Source organism: Bison bison, unplaced genomic scaffold, assembly GCF_000754665.1.
Source record: "Bison bison bison isolate TAMUID 2011002044 unplaced genomic scaffold, Bison_UMD1.0 scf7180017864473, whole genome shotgun sequence".
NCBI lineage: Eukaryota > Metazoa > Chordata > Mammalia > Artiodactyla > Bovidae > Bison > Bison bison.
In genome coordinates, this window is record NW_011495034.1 from 19,510,112 (window position 1) to 19,520,357 (window position 10,246).

Consider the following 10,246-nt stretch of genomic DNA (forward strand, 5'->3'; position numbering starts at 1 on the left):
TGTTGAGCTTTAAGCCAACTTTTTCACTCTCCACTTTCACTTTCATCAAGAGGCTTTTGAGTTCCACTTCACTTTCTGCCATAAGGGTGGTGTCATCTGCGTATCTGAGGTTATTGCTATTTCTCCCGGCAATCTTGATTCCAGCTTGTGTTTCTTCCAGTCCAGCGTTTCTCATGATGTACTCTGCATATAAGTTAAATATGCAGGGTGACAATATACAGCCTTGACGTACTCCTTTCCCTATTTGGAACCAGTCTGTTGTTCCAGGTCCAGTTCTAACTGTTGCTTCCTGACCTGCATACAGATTTCTCAAGAGGCAGGTCAGGTTAGTGACCATAAATACCAGTGCTAATTTCTAAAAAAAATATTTACTTGCTTATAGAGAAGATCTCAGGATGGTACCTAACATATTCATTATGTCAGCCACAAATTGGCACTTGCCATGCCGGTTTGCCATCTGCCTCTACAAGGATTTCTACCTCTACAAGGATTAAATCAAGTGCCACTGCAGCTGCTGACATTCAACGCTCCCTGAAGGAGTTGGGTGGAGAGCAGAAACGAGGCACTCTGTGCTCCGGGAAAACTGGTAGGACAGGTCTTTAGTCAGTTAGATATTCTTGGGAGCTAATTTTATGAGCTCAATTCTTCTATCTCCTCACATCTAGAAAAGCACTAAAATTGTTCATGCTGACGACTGTTTCTCATGAGTAGCAGAAGCTTCATGAGACCAGCAGAAACTTTCTACAAAAAATATGTGCCTGCATGTTTGCACTCCCCCCTTTACCAAAATCACATATACATTGTCCCTTCCCCCCGCCTCTTTGAAACAGTTTCTCAGAGCTACCTGGGCTTCGGTCTCCCGGGCTGCAGTCTTCATATTGCCCCCAATAAAACTCAACTCAGGACTCTCGCTTTGTGCAGTTTTTTTAGTTGACAATTAATAGTCCAAAATAGCGTTAGTTTCTCTGCAGGAGGAAGCCAGTGTTTAGTAATTAAGGTTTTAGCATCTTATTTTATTTGGAAATGGCCTAATTATTTAATAAACTTCCATCACATTGAGCTACTTTGTAAAGTGAACGCAATACCTGACTCAAATGTGGAATATGTTGTCTCCAGAAACCAAATAGCCTTATATATTTTTGAGTCTCCTTTTTGCCTGGGGAGTTTTAAAATTCCATTATCTGTTGTTTAGCTTTAGGTAAAACCTCTCTAGGGCTTCCCAGGTGGTGCTAGTGGTAAAGAACCCACCTGCCAATGCAGGAGCCGTAAGAGACGTGGGTTCAATCCCTGGGTAGGGAAGATCCCCTGGAGAATGGCGTGGCAACCCACTCCAGTATTTTTGCCTGGAGAATCCCCATGGACAGAGGGGCCTGGTGGGCTGCAGACCATGGGGTGGCAAAGAGTTGAACACGACTGAAGCGACTTAACACTCACACAAAATCTATGTCCTTTAGCCCACTGTATTTCTGAAACCTTTACAGTCTAAGCAGGTCCTTGAATTTTGGAGGGATTAATCTCCCATCCCAAGCATCGGGGTCCCAATCTCTTCCTGCTTTAGCTGTCGCCAGATGAACTTTCTTTTTGTTCATCTGCTGATATCGAAAGCACTGCTTTTGCTATTTAACTTCTGCAACCTTTACAGCAGCTTTTCTGCCTACTGACTGAAAAGTGGAGACTTGGTCAGCTAAAATGTAACTTTGACATTGTAACATGGACAGTTATCCTTGTAAATTGCATAACTCTTTATCCGATTTTAATTTCTCTTCAACCAATTTTAATTTGGCTTCCTGTACCTTATAGGTAGGCAGAGAGGAGGATCTGGCCTCTCCGACTCAGCACTGTACATTCTTGTCGTTTCTCAGTTGGCACAAGCCACAATCAATAAATTCTAAAGCTTCAGTCTGCCTTAACTTGGGGTCTCCGTTCTCACACAATCCAGTGGATATGCCCCATTCAGTAGCTAACGAACAGTAAGGCAAATCTTCCCATCCAGGAATAAAATCTTCATTAATCTTAACCTCTTTCTTCTTAAAGAGTGGCATTTTGTTTCACGAATCCTGCGCATGTCGCCAATTTATGTTTTGCTAAGAGTTTTTCTTTGTTTCAGTTTCAAAGGATTCGTTAACAAAAGAAACCATTTATTACAATTTCAATATTTAATAGAGGATTCTTTAACTTAATTTCAATATGTAGTCATTAAAAGAAAAGAGAACTAGAAACAGCAGAGAAGAATAACAGCATGTACATCAACAAATCGGGCCAACCAGCATTCACACTTGAATGGCATGCTGGGAAGTCCTGAATAACAGCAATCTGGAGTCCCAAACAGGAAAAGCTCCCGGGCAGTGTGTCCACTGCATGGCTGAGACTTCAGATTGCTGTTTGGGGGATTCCTACTTATACTATCAGACCGCAAACTGATATCATCATCAGTTTGTGCCCCCACATGCAGCTCTGGTTTGACTTCCACGTTTTCACAATGCTGTTTCTTTCACCTTGTGAGTCATAGGATTTCGTTAGACCCCAGAGGTTTGGCCAGACCCTCAGGGGCTCAAGGATTCCAAGACTCACTCCCTTCCTTATCTAAAGTGTTGCCTGACTTCCTGTGCTTGCGGGCAGGCACAGGATCCCGGGAGTGTCCAGGCGGGTCAGTCAGAAGCAAGGTCAGAGCACTGCTCTCCTGCTTCTTAAGTCTGAACAAGACTTCTTCCATTTTAATTTCCCTAACACCATTTAGAGACATTGAAAGCTGCAGAAGCAGGTGTTCATGGTGACCAGCAGAGCCGTGGCCGTGCCCAGCAGTGGTTAAGGCCCAGGGGACTAGGGGAGCATAGGAAATATCTAGTGGTAATGAACTTGTTGGTGAGCACATGCCATACATTCCAGGACCCCTGTGCATCCGTTTAGCTGTCTCTGCCTTGGCGACTTGCTGTGATCACCCTGGGAGCTGTGGTAACCCCGAGAGCCCCATGGTGATGTGGCAGAACCACAAAATGAAAGCAACCAGTCCCACTTACCACTGCAGACTTGGTAAGTGGAAAAACAAACTTGGACATAAAAAACCACTGAGATCTGGGGATACGGTTGTTACTGCAGCATCTTTTAGCCAATCGTAATATGTATAAATAGTGTGCCCCCTGGGACTTCCCTGGTGGTCCAGTGACTAAGACTCCACACTCCTAGTGCAAGGGTCCTGGGACTGATCCCTGGTTAGGGAACTAGATCTTCCATGCTGCAACTAAGAGAATGCAAGCTGCAATGAAGATTGAAAATCCTGTGTGCAAAGAAGAGGCACAGCCAAATACATAAATAAGCCCTTAAAAAATTGTGTTCCCCCCAAAAGATGTGTTCTACTCCTAACCTCCAGTACCTGAAAATGTACCTTCACTTGGAAAGAGAGTCTTTGTAAAAATCACCAAGTTTAGATGGGGTCATACTGGATTAAGGTGGGCTGTAATCCAATGACTGGTGCTCTTAGCAGAAATTTGCACACAGAAACACACATGTGACCATGGAGGTGCAATCTAAAATAACACAGCTGGAAGACCAAGAATCCCAAGGACTGACAGGAGCCCCTAGAAGTTGTGAGAGGCGAGGAAACATTTTTCTCTAGAGCCTTTGCAGAGGGCATGATTCTGACAACACCTTGATTGTGAACTTCTAGCCTCTAATAGAATAGATAATTCTATTATCTAGAATTGTGATAGAATAAATTTCTGATTAAAAAAAATTTTTTTTAATTTATTTGGCTGTGCCAGGTCTGAGCTGCAGCAGGTGGGATCTAGTTCCCTGACCAGCGTTTGATCCCTGCCCCCTGCACTGGAGCACAGAGTCTTAGCCACTGGCCACCAGAGAAGTCCCAATTTCCGGTGTTTTAGTTTTAAACCACTCAGTTTATGCTACTTTGTTACAGAAGCATTGGGAAATTTATATAGGTCTCAATTAGGTGACAGGCTTCCCTAGTGGCTCAGCTGTAAAGAATCTGCCTACCAATGCAGGAGATGCAGGTTTGATCCCTGAGTCAGGAAGATCCCCTGAAAATGGAAATGGCAACCCACTCCAGTATTCTTGCCTGGGAAATCTCATGGACAGAGGAGCCTGGTGGGCTACAGTTTATGGAGTTGCAAAGAGTCAGACACGACTTAGCGACTAAACAACGATTAGGTAACACCAAGATATGGCATCGATTTCTGCCATTCATTCATTTATTCATTCATTCAGGAAAACTTTAATGAACACTGTTTCAGGTGCTGGAGTATGGCAGCATTGAGATGAAGTCTGTATCGCTAAAGAGGGAAAACAAGGATGTGAGATATTTAACATAAGAAGACTGGACCCAGGGGAGGCAGTGGCCATGTGTTGTTTATTCCTTCCCAAGACCCTGTCTTCTTGCTTTTGGTAGCTGCCCCTCCCCTTCATTTTCCTTTGGGGAACTTCCTCTCCCAAATTCTTGGTCTATGAGGTTCAGTGGATGTGACCTGCTTCCTGGTTCCTGACTCCATGTGACCCAGGCCTGGCTAAAAAGTGAACTGAGTATTACTGGTTAGGTGATGATTCAGAGGGAGGCTTATGAGTCCATTGGGGCCCATGAAAATTAATTCCAGGATTTTCACTGGAGGTACTTGGGATGCAGCTACACTTTCGGCTCTAAATGGTGTGATGCAAAAGTGAGATGCCCTTAAGGACGGAGGCTTCCTGAGGCTGAAGCTACACCAAAGAGAGCAAACACGCTGATGCTGAGCACCTGTGGCATCCGCAGAACTCCTGGACCCAGCCCTGCCTGAAGCCTGAATATCCTGAGCTTTTGCATTTGTGAATCAATATATCCTACCCCACTGCCCCCAACTCCTAAGTTTGCATGTGGTTTGTTATTTTGCTGAAGCCTGTGTGGGTTGAGTTTCTGCCACTTGCAATCTGAGATTCCTGACTGATAGTGAAAGACTTAGCTGAGAAGTCAGATCCTCCACCTGAGGTCACAGACCTCCCTCATTTTGTTTCTGCCTCTGGTCCCAGGAACATCTGAGAAGCAGACGTGCAGAAACACGAGTGTGCCAACAGTCAGTCCTAGAGGAGCATAGTGGCCGTTCCCTGGGGCCAGGGAAACCCTTTGAGGTTTCCTGCTGGGACCCCAACCACAGCCCTGGTCTACAGATCCCAGGCCACGTCCTCTCCACACAGTCAGGAGCCCAGGAGGGAGCAGTTGGCACTCTCGGAGGAGGATAATTCAAGGAGAGCTTAGTGAGGAAGGCATTAAATACAAAGCGTGTGGGTGGAGTGTGGCGAGGGGGGCAGTGGGCCGGAAGCAAGATTGGGATCAATCAGGCCCAGGAGGTTGACAGAATGGTGCAGTTACGGGAGAGCAGGTGCCTTCAACGAAAGGACAGTCCCCCAACCCCCTCCTCTAAAAAAAAAAGAAAAAAATCCCGGGGAGGGATCCTGGAATAAACACCCTCCTTTGTCTTCCTTCCTAATCTTCTTTGCTGGGCTCCCCAGGCGCGGGAGGAGCTGGGCCCGGGGCGGGAGATGGAGCGCCACCTGGAGGAGCAAACGGGAAGCTGACCCGCCCGCCCGCCGTCTCCTCCTGCCCCTGCTTTATCTGCAGCCACGCTGGCTTTCTCTCAGCTCCTGAAAGATGGGCAACCCCCTGGTGGCGGCCGTAGATCTTCTTTCAAGAAAGAACACGCTGTTCAGTGGCAAAGAGTGCACGGAGCTGACCGCCTACAGCAGCAGGAATCAGCCTCAGCTTTTGAGCCTACGCCGTGCTCATTCGGTCAAGCCTCAGAGGGTCCCCGAGCACACAGGGTACCTGGGCTTCAGAGCTCCCGGCTGGGGCCACCTGACCTTTTTGGAGGAGCTGTCGTGGAAGCTGAGACTCTCTGGCCCATCCTGCTTCCTCACTCTATTTCTTTCTCTGGCCTTATCTTCCCAAACTCCTGGACTCCCCATCCCAGAACGTATTCCCCGGAGGACCCAGCTGAAACATGCCTGTCCTCTTGGCCTGCGCCAATCTTATCCATTAGATCTCAGCTCAAATGTTACCTCCTCCGGGAGGCCTTCCTTGACTGACCATGCCTGGAAAGTATCCACCTCCCTGTGTTATTTCCTTCCTGGCAGCTACAGCTGTCTTGAAACCATCTTGTTAATTTTCATTTCTTGATTCATCTTTGACTCCTGAACTAGAATGTCAGCTGTGGCCCCAGTACTCGAACAGCTAAACAGCTTTTGCATATAGGAGGTACTCAATTCATTAATTAATGATTCTGGCTAGATGTGGGGAGATGGCAGGGTAGGCTAAGTAAGCAAAGGTGGGAATGGTGCAGTGGTCCCTGGAGTATAAGGAAAGGCCAGAATGAGCACCCAGGAACTCTGAGCTGGGTTAACTAGGAGCCATTTTGGACGACTCAAAGCTCTGGGGCTTTTCTTGTACTGTAAAGGCACAGGAATCACCCTAGGTCTTCCCTTTTCTGCCACGTGGAGGTCAGGTGGGAACAGATGGCTTTTGGAGAGGCTCAGGGCAGAGTTGTTAATTTGTAACCAACAGCAGGAGAAACTCAAGGTAGACTTCAGGTAGGACTTCCCAAGAGTGACTCAAAGGAATGAGGCCTTAAAGGGTCCAGAGGTTAGGCTGAGACAGTGGCTTCTCTAAGGGACCTCAAGGAGACAGAGGACAGGTGAAACCCTCTTTTGCCTCGCCTGGACTAGTTGGGTGGATGCAAAAACCTTCAGGCAGCAAAATGACCCTGACTAGGCTGGGAAGGACAAGTGGGCTATTGGCTTCCGTCCCTGCCACCCCTGTCTTGCCCTTCGGCCCTCCATTTCCTCTCCATCACACCCACATGGGATCTCTGAGCCCCTGGGTCACTGGCTGCCCTGAGGTTGCGCCCCTGCCCACTCCCTCCTCCCCATACCGCCACGTTTGTTTTTGTCCAGGCTTCTGGCCGTGATCATCAGGATAGAATGTAGTACTGGCACAGCCCTTGTTTGTGCCTGCTCCACCCCCTTTTTCCATTCTCATTAACAGTACACTGGGTTCTTCTTGGGAAACTACACCTTTCTCCCACAGGGCCCAGGCCTGGCCAGTCGGAGCATCCAGCCCTTAGGATCCAGGAGCCACTTGCTGGTTTCTATCCAAGGGGTAAAACTGGTCTCACAGTGGAGGCAGGAGCAGAAGAGGGATGAGGGAACAGTATTTGAGACCCTGGATCCAGCTTTACCTGAAACCATCTCACCTGGTCTTTCTGCTTGAGGAACACTTTTAGACTTCATCTGATTTGGGTAGCAGTTCCATCACTGTACCTAAAAGTGTGCAGGTGAATCCGCCTGGTTCCTGGCCAAGGCTCACCACCGAGGTGCTTCTGCTGCCAGGATGCAGCCGCACGGTCGGTGGATGAGCCTGTGCCAGTGTCAGTTTGTCACTAAGCCGGGCAGAGAACCCGCCTTCCTCAGTTCTTGGGGGTCAGATCTTCCTGTGCAGGCACCACGCTGTGGAAGAGATGGGGGAATGCAGATCCTGCTGGTGGGCTCCAGGGCATCCGTGAGGAAGGGCCTGCATTCCCGCCGCTGCTTGAATGGCTCTGAGAAGCACGGGTCATGGTGGGAAGGTAGATGGAAACCAGGTAGTGAGCTCCCTGTCGTTGGATGTGTTCAGACAGGCTGCCCCCCAACCCCCATTCCCCATCAGAGAGGTTGCAGAGAGGACTCTTGAGTGATGCCCTCTGCTGTGAATGCAGTGATGTTTATGCATTTGAGCTGTCCATTCATTTGTTGTCAGCCACCTTTCCAAGCTGGCCGTCCTATAGGGTGGAAGGGCACACTGGTCTGGGGAAGGGGAAGCCCAGATTGAAGCACATAGTCTGAGGTTATGGGGCTTACCCGGGCACGTTGGGCCCCCCAGATGAGAGGCAGGTGTAGTCAAGAGGAAAAAAAGAGAAAAGAAGTAAGAGGCTGTTAACTAAAGAAGAACCAGCATGTCAGATCTGGATGGCTCCTAAAGAGGGTCTGAGTGCACCTCTCAGTTTAATGGAAGTCACCTCTGGAAAGGGGCCTTAGGCACTGGGCCGGGTCTTTTATGAACGTTGAATTCTCATGGTGTTCCTCTGACCGGTCGTGTGTTAGCGTCTCTGATTTATAGTTGAGGAAATGAAGCAGAGAGAGATGGGCATTGCTAAGGTCATTGTACGTAGTATCACTGGGGCTCCACTGACACCGGGGCCCTTGTACTCAACCAGCATGCTACACAGACGCCTTGGAGAGATGGGGTTACACAAGGGAAGGGAGATGAGCCACCTGCAGGGGCTCAATATGATCCAAGGACTGAGGCAAGCACCTTCTCAGAGGTCACCGTGCTTAGTCCTCTCATTGAACTCGTGACTGGGCTACGAATATGAGGGGAAAGGGGCTTCTCCGGTGGCTCAGCGGTAAAGACTTCCACTTGTAATGCAGGAGCTACAGGAAACGCAGGTTCAATCCCTCCAATCTGAAAAATCCCTTGGAGGAGGACATGGAAACCCACTCCAGTATTCTTGCCTGGAGAATGCCATAGACAGGAACCTGGTGGGCTACCGTCTATCAGGTTGCAAACAGTTGGACATGACTGAAGCAACTTAGCATGCATGCTGGTGAGTGGGCATAAGTGAGCCCAGAGAAGGTAAGTAACTTAACCAAGGACACGCAGCATCTAAGTGTAAGACTGCAACCTGAGTCCATTATTCTTTCCCCTGCAGCAGCTGCTCCTCCCTCAGCTCAGCAGTCCAACCAACCCCACAATCTTCCACCCCTCCCAGCACCTCTGTGGTCATACCCCTCCCTGCCCTCTGCTACCCTCAGCTCACTGGTTTCACCCTTGCTCAGGGGTCTTTTCCAAATGCCCTCACTCCATGACTCTACTTGCAGAGCTCACCCTCAGGAAACCCTCCTTGACTCAGAGTCTTTGCCCTGTAACCACAGTCCAGTGCTGACTATGACTTACTTGACTGTGTGACTCTAGGTGTCTACACCTCAGAGAGGCACATTCTCTTTATTTGTCCATTATTCATAACAGTCATCTCTCAGGACTGGGTTGAGGGTATGTTAGTGTTTACGAACCACTTAACACAGTGTGTGGCGTGCATGCAGTAGGTACTTTTAATGGAGCACTTTCTATAATAATTGTGTTCCCTACAGGGCTCATCAAGTAGGCGTGTGTTTGTGTATCTGATTAAAAGTCTTTGTTGAGCACCTAGTGAATGCAAGTCCTTTCAGTTCAGTTCAGTTCAGTTACTCAGTCGTGTCCGACTCTTTGCGACCCCATGAACCACAGCACGCCAGGCCTTCCTGTCCATCACCAACTCCTGGAGTCCACCCAAACCCATGTCCGTTGAGTCAGTGATGAAGTCCAACCATCTCATCCTCTGTTGTTGCCTTCTCCTCCTGCCCTCAATCTTTCCCAGCGTCAGGGTCTTTTCCAATGAGTCAGCTCTCCGCATCAGGTGGCCAAAGTATTGGAGTTCCAGCTTCAACATCAGTCCTTCCAATAAACACCCAGGACTGATCTCATTTAGGATGGACTGGTTGGATCGCCTTGCAGTCCAAGGGACTCTCAAGAGTCTTCTCCAACACTGCAACAGAAGCATCAATTCTTCTGCGCTCAGCTTTCTTTATAGTCCAACTGTCACATCCATACATGACCACTGGAAAAACCATAGCCTTGACTAGAGGGACCTTTGTTGGCAAAGTAATGTCTCTGCTTTTTAATATACTGTCTAGATTGGTCATAACTTTCCTTCCAAGGAGTAAGGGTCTTTTAATTTCATGGCTGCAGTCACCATCTGCAGTGATTTTGTGCCACGATTACTGGCAGATGGAGTTTTCTAATGAAACAAGGGGTTGGAAGCCCATCACCCTGAAATAGAACTAGGTCTCCCCTGGTCTCAGAGCTTCTTCTTGAGGCTAAAACCCAGCTCAGCAGGGAAGCATATCTGTGCCCCTCAGGCCACTGTGTTGTAAAGGCCAGGTTACCCTCCACTCAACTCCACAGTTCGGAGGAGCGGCTCCTTCTGCAGACAGGCTGCGCCATCTGGTGGTTACTCTTGGTGACGCAGCCGCAGGCGTGGAGCTCGCTGAGTCAGACCATTATCTGGGCTTGTGGCTCCGTCTAGTGGCTTTAATGTACAATCACACTCACCTTCAACCTCAGAATCACCTGCGTGCGTGCGTACTAAGTGGCTTTGGTCGTGTCCGACTCTCTACGATCTGACCTTATGGATTG